This window comes from Lathyrus oleraceus, chromosome 2, assembly GCF_024323335.1.
Source record: "Lathyrus oleraceus cultivar Zhongwan6 chromosome 2, CAAS_Psat_ZW6_1.0, whole genome shotgun sequence".
Classification (NCBI taxonomy): domain Eukaryota; kingdom Viridiplantae; phylum Streptophyta; class Magnoliopsida; order Fabales; family Fabaceae; genus Lathyrus; species Lathyrus oleraceus.
The window spans coordinates 268,916,292-268,932,253 of NC_066580.1; positions in this window are offsets into that span (position 1 = coordinate 268,916,292).

The following is a 15,962-nucleotide window of genomic DNA, read 5'->3' on the forward strand; positions in this document are numbered from 1 at the left end:
CAGAAGCATCTGAACATGAAGTAAAGTCTAGAAGCTCTGACTCTGAACAAATGCCTTCTGTAAACTCTGAAGTTATCAGCGCTTTCTGAACATTCAAGAAATAACATCAGAAGCAAGTTTCTCCAGATACTCAAAGACTCTAATCAGAATTGTTAATCATGATGAAGTAACGTTTAAGCCAAGTTAAAGTTCTGCAAATGGATTTCCTCAATTAGAAAGAGACGTTAATCTCCACTTCCAAGAAAGAAGATACTAATTGTGGTAAGTAGTCACTTCTAAGTGAAAAAGTCTACTGCAGAAGCTATTAATGGAATGGCGTAATTACATCTCAATATCCAACAGATTCAACGCTACTTTAACTCTACTTCAACTCCTATAAATAGAGAAGAAATCTCATTCAGTACACACGAAGAAATCACTAGCCAAAACTATACTGAAATCATATCACGCTCAAGAAAAACATCTTTGTTCTTCAAAGATTTTCACTAAGCTTTTGCTTATCAAGTGAAAATTTGTTCTTAAGTTTGTAATATTTGCTTTCTTAGAAGCACTCTAGATTACACATCTTGTATCTTATTTTTATTTGATTTCCTCAAGTGACTCTTTGTAGTCTGTAGACTTGAGAGGACTAAGAGATTTTCTTCTCTCTTAGGGGTTGTTTGTAATCTTTCAAGATTAGTGGATTAAGTCCTTGTTGAAGGCGAAATCACCTTGGCCGGGTGGACTGGAGTAGCTTTGTGTTATAAGCGAACCAGTATAAAATCTTTGTGTGATTTCATTTTGCAAAAGCGCTTATTTTTCAAACAATTCAAACCCCCCCTTTCTTGTTTTTCTCACCTTCAAGCAATATTGTCAAGTGTAGGTACTTTACATATTTTCACATCTCCTCTATCTATTATCTCTCGAATGAGATGATAACGCCTAAGTATGTGTTTGGATCGTTGGTGAGATCTAGGCTCCTTAGCTTGTGAGATACCACCATTGTTATCACAATAGAGACCAATGGGATCCACAATGCTAGGGACTATGCCAAGTTCACTAATGAACTTTTTGATCCAAACAGCTTCCTTTGCTGCACTTAAGGCAGCAATATACTTGGCCTCGGTTGTAGAATCAACAACTGTATCTTGCTTTGAACTTTTCTAGCTCATAGTGCCACCATTTAAGCAAAACACATAACCAGATTGCGATCTAAAGTCATCCTTATCTGTCTGGAAGCTAGCATCGGTGTAACCAATTACATCCAACTCTTCCTGACCTCCATATATCAAGACTGAGTCCTTAGTCCTTCTCAAGTACTTAAGGATATTCTTGACAGCTACCCAATGGGCATCACCAGGATCAGATTGGTACCTACTCGTTGCACTTAAAGCATACGAGACATCTGTTCGAGTACATAACATGGCATACATGATAGATCCTATTGCGGATGCATATGGAATCTTATTCATGCGATCCCTTTTTTTTCTTTAGTTGAAGGGGATTGTGTCTTTGACAGACACATGCCATGTTGCATAGGTATGAATCCTTTCTTGGAATCATGCATATTAAAGTGTCTCAGCACTTTGTCTATGTATGTACTCTGACTTAGGCCAAGCAGTTTTCGTGATCTATCTCTATAGATTCTGATTCCTAATATATAGGCTTCTTCACCTAGCTCCTTCATAGAAAAGCATTTCCCCAACCAAGTCTTTACTTGTTGCAGGGTAGGGATATCGTTTCCAATGAGTAATATGTCATCTACATATAATACAAGGAACATGATCATGCTCCCACTAACCTTCTTGTAGACACAAGGCTCATCTTCGTTCTTGATGAATCCATATTGTTTTATTGTTTCATCAAAACAAAGATTCCATGAGTAGGTCACAGGCTCATCTTGATCCATGAGTAATACATCACCTTGATCTGTTATGAGATATCCATATCTCTCAGGTAGGTGACGTATCCTACTTGACCTACGCTGGTCTTGTTTTACTTGAGCAGGTTGCTCTTCCACAACCACTTGTGTTTCCTGCTCTAATTCCTCCATAGGTGTATCGATGCTTTGTGATTCTTGAATTTCTTCAAGCTCTACTTTCCTCCCACTGGTTCCTTTGGAAATAAAATCCTTTTCTAGGAAAACTCCAGTTCGAGCGACAAACACTTTTCCCTCAGAAGGATTGTAGAAGTAATACCCTCTTGTTTCTTTAGGATACCTCACAAATAAGCATTTGTCATATTTGGGCTCAAGCTTAGTTGAAATTTGTCGTTTCACATAAACTTCGCAACCCCAAAACTTCATGTAAGACATATGTGGTTTCTTACCACTCCATATCTCATATGGTGTCTTTTCAACCTTTTTGGATGGAACACGGTTAAGTGTGTAAGCTGTTGTCAACAGCGCATGTCCCTAAAAGGAGTTTGGAAGATCAGCGTGACTCATCATGGATCGGACCATGTCCAACAAGGTTCGATTTCTTCTCTCAGATACACCATTCCATTGGGGTGTTCCAGGAGGAGCGAGTTAGGATAGGATCCCACACTCTTTCAGATGGTCATCAAACTCTAGGCTTAAATACTCACCACCTCGATTTGATCGAAGAGTTTTAATATTCTTACCTAGTTGGTTTTGTACTTCATTCTTGAATTCTTTGAACTTTTCAAAGGACTCTGATTTGTGTTTAATTAAATACACATAACCATATCTACTGAAATCATCATTAAATGTGATGAAGTATTGAAAACCTCCTCTGGCTGGTAGGTTCAGTGGTCCACATACATCAGTATGTATGAGTGCCAAAAGATCATTAGCTCTTTCACCTTTTCCTGTGAATGGAGACTTTGTCATATTTCCAATTAAACAAGATCTGCATGTCTCATATGATTCATAATCAAAAGAGTCTAAGAGTCCATCTTTATGGAGTTTGGAAATGCGTCTCTCATTTATGTGGCCTAATCGACAATGCCAAAGGTAAGTTGGATTTAACTCATTAGGTTTCATCCTTTTAGTATTAATGTTATAAACTGGAATTTCAAGATCAATGACATATAATCCATTGTTCATTTGAGCAGTAGCATAGAATATATCATTCAAATAAATTGAACAACAATTGTTCTTTATTATGAATGAAAAACCGAACTTGTCCAAACAAGAAACGGAAATAATATTCCTGCTAATTGCTGGTACATAATAACAGTTCTCTAACTGAATTATTAAACCACTAGGTAAAGTCAATTCATAAGTTCCTACGGCTAAGGCATCAACCTTTGCTCCATTGCCAACTCGTAGGTCGACTTCACCTTTTGCCAAATCTCTACTCCTTTTTAGTCCATGCACATTTGTACAAATGTGAGAACCGCATCCAGTATCAAATACCCATGTGTAATACCCCAAAATTTACCCTTCATTTTTCCTGGAAGCATACGCTTTACACCTCATGCATGCATTCATTTTTTAGGTCATTTAGCATTTGCATTTCATCATGGCAATCGGAATCGGATCCAAGAAGCTTGAACATCATCTAGGATACTTTGTGGGTCCTATTTAGATGATCAGTCAACACAAGGGAAAGACTTGAGTTACTTCCAACAGGGGTCTATTCGTTAGTCAAAACGTTAATCTTGAAGGAGCAGAGGTTTTTTCATGAGCTGTCATGCTCGCTAGGCGAAGCCCACGTGTTTTGAAAAAAAAACGAAATAAATAAATTAATAATAATAATAATAATAATAATAATAATAATAATAATAATGAATAAATAAATAAATAACTAAATAAAAGAAATCTTGGACTTGGACCTCTCTCATTTGAGCCCACAGGTCCACAAAAATCAGGTTATAAATTCAGAGTTTCAGTGAAACAAAATTCAATTCTATTCATATTACCCTGTCTAGGAAAAAGATAGTGAGAGAAGAACCCTGGGGAAAAAGATAGTGAGAGAAGAGCTAACAGAGTTCAGAGCAGCCTCCAAACCCTGAAGGGAACTCAACTGCACAGAATCACCTCTGCCTCACATAAACCCTAAAGATTGTTTTGTAAACCTCACGGGTGCAACTCAATTTCAATCAAGCTCTCCAATCATGTTTGCCCTATTCCCATTACCTTTGAGTTTTGAATTTGAATACTCTGAATGTTTGAGGTATTATGGATGAATTTGATACCCTTTTGATGCATGTCCTTTTAGTGAATTTTAATGGCATGATTCATGTGGTTACATTTTGATTTGGGGGCAACCCTTGATTACCCTTTTTTTTGTCTCTAACCTGTTTGTTGAGTTTTTGTGAGGGCTCACATGACTTTTGCAGGGATAACTTCCGTGGTTTTCCACTTTATTTGTGGGATACCGCCTGGAGGTTTCATTCCGATTACCTGTACTGATTCACTTTCTTTGTTGGTGTTTAGCTGAGAAGGATCCCTGGGTTTCCTATTCCTCTAATTGTTGTTACTTCGGATCTTTATCCGCGTGGTACTTTTAGATTTTTCCCGCATTTTACTACTTTTCTAGCTGGAAGACCTCGATAGGAGGCAATGTTTTTGTGTGTTTATTTTTTTTTACAGGTTCCTTCGTCCAGGACTCCTTTTGTATGAGCATCCCAAACCCTAACCCTTCATTGATTTTTCTTCTCCTAAACACACGTCTACTCCTTCTAGTACAGGTGAGTAAGTCTCCAAAGGTCGAGCATCCGGTAGATTGCGTAGTAACATCGTTCGTCCAAAACCCAATCCATAACCCCATAGTTTGCCGAACTACGACTTACTCTGATTCTCATTCCAGATGAGATACGTAGGCATAAGACGCGATGTCTTAGCGAGCACACATCCCCCAACCCATAGGTCAGCCGAGCTACGAAGACTCTGATTCTCATATTCATATGAGATACGTATGCAGTGGATGCGACATCCGCGCGAGTCATTTTCATTTAACCCCCTTTTTTAGTAAACAGCACAAGATAAACTCACACCCTTTAGACAAGAACTACAAAAGTGGATCCCGTAGAGTACTACGGATGCGTAGGGGTGCTAATACCTTCCCTTCTCATAACCGACTCCCGAACCCAAGATTTGGTTGCGAGACCTTGTCTTTCCTTTCCTCTTTTCAGGTTTACTTCGAGCGTTTCCTTTCCCTCCTTTGGGATAAATAACGCACGGTGGCGACTCTTCTGTCATTTTCTTTCGTTGGTTGTTTTTTCGCACGTTGTATTTTTCAGGTTGCGACAGATGGCGACTCTGCTGGGGACTCGGTTTCCCTAAGCGAGTCCCTCCTAGCTGTTGTAGTTTGTTTGTTTATTGGGTGTTCATGCTTTTGTACAGTTATTTATTTACCTGCTTTACCTTATTGCATTGTGTACATATCATTGCTGTATCTGTTGGCTGGCTATGGCTGCTTGGTGATCTTTGTGAGATGAGTTCTATACCCGAACTCGAGTGCACTTAGGATAGGAGAATGGCATAGTCTTGTCGACTTGTGTGGAGTTATTCCTTAGCAAGTTGACTTGCAAGCCCATTCACTTGGTGGAGGTCATGTTGAGATCAATAATGTCACACAAGTAAGTTGTGGTTAGACATTACTTTTTCCAATATAGACCTTAGAAGCCGAGGACCTTAGTTTACCAAACCCATCTTGGCCTATTCATAGGACGTAGTGCGAAAGTCGTTCAAGTGTAAGATTTGATACGATTGTTACGCGATACTACACTCATAAGAGTCTCTCTTGAGAATATTTTTGGAATACGAGTAGTCGTTCCTCCGATAATATCCGAAAGATGGGATTATGCCTATGGGAACCTTTTGTAGAACATGTTTGGCAGGTTTAAACCTTAGTACACTCCTTTTGGGTGGTTCTTAACCTAAACTCCATGCTCGTGACTTACAACAAACCCTTGATTCATGGTTGATCCGATCAAGCATCCTTAATATCAATGAAGCTTGGGTGTTGATAAGGTGTAAACCATAATCCACCAAAATGGGTGGTTGATATTAAGGATAACATGATCCATCCCATGACCTTTGTTTGGTGTGCTCTTAATTTCTCTCCAGACAGTGCAACCTGACAGATGTTCAAGCAGATACAACGATCCTGATTCCCATGCCACTGCACTGCATTCACATCATTTTGCATTCATAATCATTCACACATGTTTATCCATTTCTGTGGGGTTTATATCTTCTACTTGATTCTAGTCGGAATTTTCTTGGTTCTCATCAACGGCTTAGTCTTTTTTTTACATCGTTTATCTATTGAGAGACTGGGATCAAGGGGGTAGAATACCTTTGGAGTTGATAAACATGTCATTGCATTTACATATTCATTAGCATGTCTTGCATAACAGGTACCGCCACAGTGTTCTCAGTTTGTTTGGTGTTCCATCAGCAGGATAGCTGACCCAGGCATTCACCGGTACGGTACCCGCAGAAACCAACAGAGAGTAATGGAAAGCCTACAGGCAGAGTTCGCCGAGATGAAAATCCGCATGAATCAATTCATGGATGTGGTTCAAGGGGTGGCTCAGGGACAGCAAGAGCTCAGGCAGATGATACAGAGGAATCCCCCTGCTCAACCAGAGACGGTGACTGATCCTCCAGTTGGAGAGGCTAATGGACCCAATGGACCGGGGCCTATCCCAATCCTACATGTCACCTCCGATCAACAACCCGTTCATGATGATCAGGACAATCAGTTCCCCCTGCTGTAGGAAGACTTTGGTATGGGTCATGGTGTGGACCCCATGTTTAGAAGATTGGAAGAAAGGTTAAAGGCAGTGGAAGGACAGAATCCTCTGGGAGTAGATGTTGCTGACTTGGGGCTGGTCCCAGGTGTGAGAGTGCCACCGAAATTCAAGGTCCCGATATTTGACAAATACAATGGCAACTCTTGCCCGAAGACCCATGTGCAAGCCTATTTCCGTAAAATGGTTGCATACTCCGATGACGAAAAGTTGGTTATGTACTTTTTCCAAGACAACCTAGCTGGGGCATCCCTGGAATGGTATATGAGGCTGGACAGAGCCCACATCCGTTACTGGAGGGATTTGGCTGAGGCTTTCATGAAGCAGTATCAGTATAATGCAGACATGGCTCCGGACAGAACTCAACTTCAAAATCTGTCTCTTAAAAGCAATGAGTGCTTCAGAGAATACGCTCAACGCTGGAGAGAAATAGCTTCTCGTGTTCAACCTCCTATGTTGGAGAAGGAAATGGCTAACATGTTCATGAACACTCTGCCATGACCTTATTTGGAGCGCCTGGTGGGTTGCAATGCCTCCAATTTTGCTGATGTAGTCTCTATCGGAGAGAGGGTGGAGAATTACCTGAGGACATACGAGACCCAAAGTGGAGGTGGATCCTCATCAGGGGTGAAGAAGCCGTTCATTCAGGGACAAAAGAGGAGAGAAGAGGATGCAAGTGCCATATCTTCTTATCAGAACAGGGATAACCGGAGGAATAACTTTTAGAACTATCATCAGCAACCGTATGTTGCGGCTGTGACCATTCCAGCTGCAGCACCACTACAACAATAACAACCACAGCGTCAACCAGCTCAGTACCAACCACAACAACCGGGTAACAGACCCGCCTATCAACCGAGGCCAAGGACGATGGATCGGCGTTTCGACACTCTTCCAATGTCGTACGCTCAGTTGCTTTCTAGTCTTCAGCAACTACAACTTGTGCAGTTGTGCACTCTGGCTCCTCCCGTTGGTAGGCTTCCGGTGGGTTATGACGCCAACGCTAGGTGTAGCTTCCACTCTGGGGCACCTGGCCACAATATTAAGAACTGCAAAGCTTTTAAGCACGTAGTTCAGGACCTCATTGATTCAAAGGCCATTAACTTTGCACCAGCTCCTAACGTCGTCAATGATCCCATGCCCCAGCATGGTGGAGCCAACGTTAACATGGTTGAAGGAGAAGTCAAATTAGTCTCCGCGGTCAACAATGAAGATGGGGATAGTGATTGCGACATCGATAACTGGGTGCGTCCGAGGATCCCGGGTGAAGTTCTCAATAATTGGTCTTCTGAGGAGATTGTCCAAGCCACTTGTCTGGAGGAGTAATTTTCTTTGTTTATTCATGCATATCCAAGTCTTATGTTCCGCCAGGGCGTAATGACTCATTGTAGGGCTCATCTATGTGACACTTGCATTTTTTATCATAAATAAAAGACGTCTTTTTGCATTCAAATATTTCGTTCCCTGTCTTTCTATTTTTGCAGTTTTTCAAAAAAAAATGGCAATGTTTTGTTTAGTTTCCACTTTTTTTTTCACACTCATAAGCACATACCATCACTCATGCATATGCACATCACCGGATCCTATTGATAACGGTTCTGCTATGGCTCACTTCGACTTTGAAAGTCCAATCTTTCAAGCTGAAGAAGAGGGTGATGAAGACTGTGAACTCCCTGAAGAACTTACCAGGTTATTAAAACAGGAGGAAAGGGTCATTCAACCGCATCAAGAGTCTGTTGAAGTGATTAATCTCGACACCGAGGACGCCAAGAGAGAAATCAAGATAGGGGATGCTTTGGAAGACATTGTGAAGAAGGGGTTGATTGAATTGCTGCAAGAGTATGTTGACATCTTCGCTTGGTCTTATCAGGATATGCCAGGACTTGACACAGACATCGTGGTACATCTCTTGCCGCTCAAAGAAGGTTGTCCTCCGGTCAAGCAGAAGCTCAGAAGAACAAGACCAGAGATGGCTGTCAAGATAAAGGAAGAAGTGCAAAAACAGTTGGATGCAGGGTTCCTAGCAGTTACAAATTATCCGCCATGGGTTGCAAATATCGTTCCGGTACCTAAGAAGGATTGAAAGGTACGGATGTGTGTTGACTACCGGGATCTGAACAGGGCTAGTCCTAAAGATGATTTCCCCTTACCTCACATTGACGTTTTGGTGGATAACACGGCTCAGTTCTCGGTATTCTCCTTCATGGATGGCTTTTCTGGCTATAATCAAATTAAGATGGCACCAGAAGACATGGAGAAGACAACATTCATAACCCCATGGGGCACCCTCTGCTACAAGGTGATGCCGTTTGGCCTGAAAAATGTCGGAGCAACATATCAACGAGCGATGGTGACTCTTTTCCATGATATGATTCATCATGAAATCGAGGTTTATGTTGATGATATTATTGCCAAATCTCAGACAGAAGAAGTACATTTGGTGAATTTGCAGAAACTGTTTGAGCGTTTGAGGAAATTCAAGCTGAGGCTTAATCCGAACAAGTGTACTTTTGGGGTGAGATCTGGAAAACTACTGGGTTTTGTTGTTAGCGGAAAAGGGATTGAGGTGGATCCGGCCAAAGTGAAAGCGATACAGGAAATGCCTGAGTCGAGAACAGAGAAACAAGTCCGTGGTTTCTTAGGGAGGTTGAACTACATTGCAAGGTTCATCTCTTACCTAACAGCCACATGTGAGCCAATATTCAAATTGTTGAGAAAAGATCAGGCTATCAGGTGGAATGATGATTGTCAAAGGGCGTTCGAGAAGATAAAAGAGTATTTGTAGAATCCTCATATCCTTGTGCCTCCGGTCCCAGGGAGACCGCTGATTATGTATTTGACAGTACTAGACAATTCCATGGGTTGTGTTCTCGGTCAACACGACGAGACAGGTAGGAAAGAGCATGCCATCTACTACATGAGTAAGAAATTCACAGATTGCGAGTCGAGATACTCAATGCTTGAAAAAAACATGTTGTGCACTTGCATGGGCTGCGAAGCGATTGAGACAATACATGTTGTCTCACACAACCTTACTGATCTCCAATGTGGATCCAGTCAAGTATATATTGGAGAAGCCAGCTCTCACCGGAAGAGTTGCTCGTTGGCAAATGGTACTGACAGAGTACGACATCCAGTATACTTCCCAGAAAGCCATCAAGGGGAGTATTCTATCAGACTATCTTGCTCAACAGCCGATTGATGATTATGAGCCGATGAAGTTTGATTTTCCAGATGAAGACATCATGTTCCTCAAGATGAAAGACTGTGAAGAGCCAGTTATTAAGGAGGGACCTGATCCAGACGAAAAGTGGACTTTGTTGTTTGATGGGGCTGTCAATGCCAGAGGAAGTGGAATTGGCGCTATCATTACTACTCCGAAAGGTGCCCACATGCCTTTCACCGCTCGTCTGACTTTTGAGTGCACCAATAATGAAGCTGAGTATGAAGCCTGTATCTTGGGTATTGAGCAAGCCATTGATTTGAGAATCAAGACTTTGGACATCTTCGGAGATTCAGCTCTGGTAATCAATCAAGTGAATGGTGATTGGAACACTCTCCAGCCTACTCTGGTCCCCTACAGAGATTACACGAGAAGACTGTTGACTTTCTTCACAAGAGTAAAACTGTACCATATACCTCGTGATGAGAACCAGATGGTAGATGCTCTTGCTACTCTATCCTCCATGATCAACGTGATTCGGTGGAACCATGCTCCCAAGATCGACGTGGTGCGCCTTGATAGGGCCGCGTATGTGTTTGCTGCTGAACTGGTAGTTGATGACAAGCCCTGGTATCACGACATCAAGTACTTTCTGAAGAATCAAGAGTACCCTGCAGGGGCATTCAACAATGATAGAAAGTCTTTGAGAAGATTGGCAGGCAGTTTCTTCTTGAACAAAGACGATGTGTTGTATAAGAGGAACTTCGACATGGTTTTGCTCAGATGCGTGGACAGACACGAAGCAGACATGTTAATGCAGGAAGTTCATGAAGGCTCCTTCGGTACTCATGCCGACGGACATGCAATGGCTAAGAAATTGTTGAGAGCAGGTTATTACTGGATGACCATGGAATCTGATTGTTTCAAATATGCTCGGAAGTGCCATAAATGCCAGACTTATGCTGATAAGGTGCATGTGCCGCCAAATCCTTTGAATGTGATGTCTTCGCCGTGGCCTTTTGCTATGTGGGGCATCGATATGATTGGAAAGATTGAGCCTACCGCTTCCAATGGGCACTGCTTCATCCTTGTTGCCATCGACTATTTCACCAAGTGGGTCGAAGCAGCATCATTCGCGAATGTCACCAGACATGTGGTTGCCCGATTCATTAAGAAAGAAATCATTTGTCGATATGGGATTCCCGAAAGAATCATTACTGATAATGGTTCTAATCTCAAGAACAAAATGATGAAGGAGTTGTGCCAGAACTTCAACATTCAGCATCACAATTCTTCCCCTTACCGCCCTAAGATGAACGGTGTTGTTGAAGCGACAAATAAGAACATAAAGAAGATTGTGTAGAAGATGGTCGTTACGTACAGAGATTGGCATGAGATGCTACCCTTCGCCTTGCATGGGTACCGTACTTTAGTACGTACATTGACCGGGGCAACCCCTTACTCCCTTGTGTATGGTATGGAAGCAGTCCTACCTGTTGAAGTGGAGATTCCTTCTCTAAGAGTCCTGTTGGATGTCAAGTTAGACGAAGCTGAATGGATTCGACAAGGTTCAATGAGTTGAGTCTTATCGAAGAGAAGCGAATGGCAGCCATTTGTCATGGGCAGTTGTATCAAAGTCGGATGACGAGAGCCTTCGATCAGAAAGTGCGTCCTCGATGCTTCCAGGTCGGAGATTTGGTGTTGAAAAGGATCCTTCCTCCTCAGACAGATCACAGGGGCAAGTGGACTCCTAACTATTATGGACCGTATATTGTCACCAAGGTTTTTGATGGTGGGGCCTTAATGCTTGCAACGATGGATGGTGAAAACTTCACTTCCCCGATGAACTCAGATGCAGTTAAAAAATACTTCGCATGAAATAGACCCGCTGGACAATAAAAAGAGTAGTCCAGGCAAAAATGGGCATCCCGGCGAACCAAGAAAATGAAAAAGGTTCGGGCAAAAATTAGGGATTAAAAGTGAGAAGATTGTACACCCGGTAAGTTGAAAACCTGAAAAGGCAACTTAGGCAAAAATGGGTATCCCGGTGGATTGAAAACCCGAAAAGGGCGATCCAGGCAAAAGTTAGGGATTAAGCGAATGACTGCGTTCTGAGTAGTTCTGAATCTCATCTCGTGTCAATGACTGGAAACTTTTGAAGGATAGGAAACAGTCCAATCACTCTTTCAGAAAGCTGATCATCTGGAGGATCTTGAAGACGAGCAAGTCATAGCAGAATTGGAACCCAATAGAAATCCATTTCACATTGCCATTGGATTAATGTCTGTTTTTATCTGTTGTGCGATTACCTCTTTTCAAGGATTGCTTCCTGATGTAAATGCCTATTCAGAGGCCGTTCAATCAACAAAATCATGTTATTCAGTATATCTTTGTTTTCATTTTCATTTTTCTGTTTTGTTTGCAAAAATGACGTCCGAATTTTTTTATAAACATTGCATCATGACACATAAGTGCTTTACAGATACATGCTTAATAAACATTTAAAATTGCTGTAAATTTTAAGTGCTTTGGATCGTCTATTCAGAACAGGTACCCTCGGGGCATTTCCTTAAAATCCCCTGCAGATGATCGTGAATGTTTTCCACCAACAGACGAATTCGGTATCTTATCCCTGCAGAGCTGATCAGAGCGTTGGATTCTTCAATCCCCAATAGGTTCTCACCACTGTACCTCCCCCCAAGCGGTGGTTTCAGATTATACACTCCCCAGTAGAGTTGACAGTGTCAGACTATATACCCCTAGTGGAGTTGACAGTGCCAGACTGTATCTTCCCAGCAGAAGCGGTTGCTCCTCAGAGTTCGAGGCCAGATCGATAATCCCAATGCCAGATCCATGGTTTCTTTCCTTGAAGCAGAACCTCGGTACCGTATCGGTGTTTGCTTCCCCTGCTGAGTTATCTCTCGCAGATCGTGGTTGCCAGAACCACTATCTCTTTCCCCAACAGCAGGTTTTCAGTGCCGTTCTCTCCCCAGTCAGAATCTCGGTATTTCGTCATTTCTAGAACACCGTGTGGCGGGTCATTTCCCCACAGAATTCTTTGCGCTGTGCATCTCCAGCAGCCTTGCCAGGGTCCAGAAGATGGTGATCATTTCCCCAGCAGATCCCCTTGCCTCAGCTTGGCATTTTACCCAGCATTTCGCATCCCTGCATGTAGAATCATATTGCATTGCATCCTCCCGAATCGCGTAGCATTTCCATTTTCATGGAGCATTACGCCATTGAAAAATTCAAACATACGCATGTAAGCATAAAACATTCTCGGTATCCCAAGTGATAAGCCAGAAGTTGTTTCCAGTACTCAGACTGAAGATTGTTCATGACTTACCTTTGTTATCCCCAGCAAGTGTCATTGGCCCATGCGCCGCCTCTATTATCGTTCCCTATTTCTGCCGATGCTGACAGGCATGAAGTTTCCGGTATTCAGACCGAAGTGGCGTTCAGGCCAGTTTTCCGATGTTCAGATCGAAGAAGTTTCCGACGTTCAGGTCGATGCAACTTGTGGCATCCAGGCCAATTTTCCGATGTTCAGATCGAAGAAGTTCCCGATATTCAGGTCGACGCAACTTGTGGCATTCAGGCCATCCTCTCAGTGTTCAGACCGATATTAATAATCTCATATCTCCCGATGTTCAGATCGAAGTCATTTCCAGTATTCAGACTGATGAACGGCATTCAGGCCATGGTTATTTCTGTGTTACCATTTATTCTGGTATCCAGGTTAACATTCTTTTTCGGTATTCAGACCGATGAGCGGCATTCAGGCCATGGTTATTTCTGTGTTACCATTTATTTTGGTATCCAGGTTAACATTCTTTTTCGGTATTCAGACTGACTCTCACCGTACCAGACGGATTCTTCTTTCAAGACCACCTCTTTGCCGATTCTAACAGGCATTGTTACTTCACTTCACTTCAGTGCAAATTTTCGGGCTTTTATTGTATTCAATCCCTTGATACCTCGAAAGCATGAAAGCCGATGCTATCTTCTTTCCAGGTCTCCATTTGATTGAATAGGGGCAGCTGTAATATCCCAAAATTTACCCTTCATTTTTCCTGGAAGCATACGCTTTACACCTCATGCATGCATTCATTTTTTAGGTCATTTAGCATTTGCATTTCATCATGGCAATCGGAATCGAATCCAAGAAGCTTGAACATCATCCAGGACACTTTGTGGGTCCTATTTAGATGATCAGTCAACACAAGGGAAAGACTTGAGTTACTTCCAACAGGGGTCTATTCGTTAGTCAAAACGTTAATCTTGAAGGAGCAAAGGTTTGTTCATGAGTTGTCATGCTCGCTAGGCGAAGCCCACGTGTTTTGAAAAAAAAAACGAAAAAAAAAAACGAAAAATGAAAAAAAAAACAAAAACGAAAAAGAAATAATAATAATGAATAAATAAATAAATAAATAAATAAAAGAAATCTTGGACTTGGATCTCTCTCATTTGAGCCCACAGGTACACAAAAATCAGGTTATAAATTCAGAGTTTCAGTGAAACAAAATTCAATTCTATTCCTATTACCCTGTCTAGGAAAAAGATAGTGAGAGAAGAACCCTAGGGAAAAAGATAGTGAGAGAAGAGCTAACAGAGTTCAGAGCAGCCTCCAAACCCTGAAGGGAACTCAACTGCACAGAATCACCTTTGCCTCACATAAACCCTAAAGATTGTTTTGTAAACCTCACGGGTGCAACTCAATTTCAATCAAGCTCTCCAATCAGGTTTGCCCTTATTCCCATTACCTTTGAGCTTTGAATTTGAATACTCTGAATGTTTGAGGTATTATGGGTGAATTTGATACCCTTTTTGATACATGTCCTTTTTGTGAATTTTAATGGCATGATTCATGTGGTTACATTTTGATTTGGGGGCAACCCTTGATTACCCTTTTTTTTTGTCTCTAACCTGTTTGTTGAGTTTTTGTGAGGGCTCACATGACTTTTGCAGGGATAACTTGCGTGGTTTTCCACTTTATTTGTGGGATACCGCCTGGAGGTTTCATTCTGATTACCTGTACTGACTCACTTTCTTTGATGGTGTTTAGTTAAGAAGGATCCTTGGGTTTCCCATTCCTCTAATTGTTGTTACTTCGGATCTTTATCCGCGTGGTACTTTTACATTTTTCCCGCATTTTACTGCTTTCCTAGCTGGAAGACCTCGATAGGAGGCAACGTTTTTGTGTGTTTATTTTTTTTTACAGGTTCCTTCGTCCAAGACTCCTTTTGCATGAGCATCCCAAACCCTAACCCTTCATTGATTTTTCTTCTCCTAAACACACGTTTACTCCTTCTACTACAGGTGAGTAAGTCTCCAAAGGTCGAGCATCCGGTAGATTGCGTAGTAACGCCGTTCTTCCAAAACCCAATCGATAACCCCGTAGTTAGCCGAATTACGGTTTGCTCTGATTCTCATTCCAGATGAGATACGTAGGCATAAAAAGTGATGTCTTAGCGAGCACACATCCCCCAACCCATAGGTCAGCCGAGCTACGAAGACTCTGATTCTCATATTCAGATGAGATACGTATGTAGTGGATGCGACATCCGCGCGAGTCATTTTCATTTAACCCCCTCTTTTAGTAAACAACACAAGATAAACTCACACCCTTTAGACAAGAACTACAAAAGTGGATCCCGTAGAGTACTACGGATGCGTAGGGGTACTAATACCTTCCCTTCGCATAACCGACTCCTGAACCCAAGATTTGGTTGCGAGACCTTGTCTTTTCCTTTCCTCTTTTCAGGTTTACTTCGAGCGTTTCCTTTCCCTCCTTTGGGATAAATAACGCACGGTGGCGAGTCTTCTGTCATTTTCTTTCGCCGGTTGTTTTTTCGCACGGTGTATTTTTCAGGTTGCGACACCATGATGCAGAAGTAGATAAATTAATTTTAATAAAAAAAAATTCTGAAGTTGGAGTCTCTACTCCATTCTTCCTATCTTCCAGGTACTTTGGGCAGTTCCTTTTCCAATGTGCGGTCTTACCGCAATGGAAGTAGGTTCCTTCTTTTTCTATGCTTCCCCTAGGCTTCAAAGCAGCAATAGTGGGTTTGGGTTTGGCAACTTCCTTGCCTTT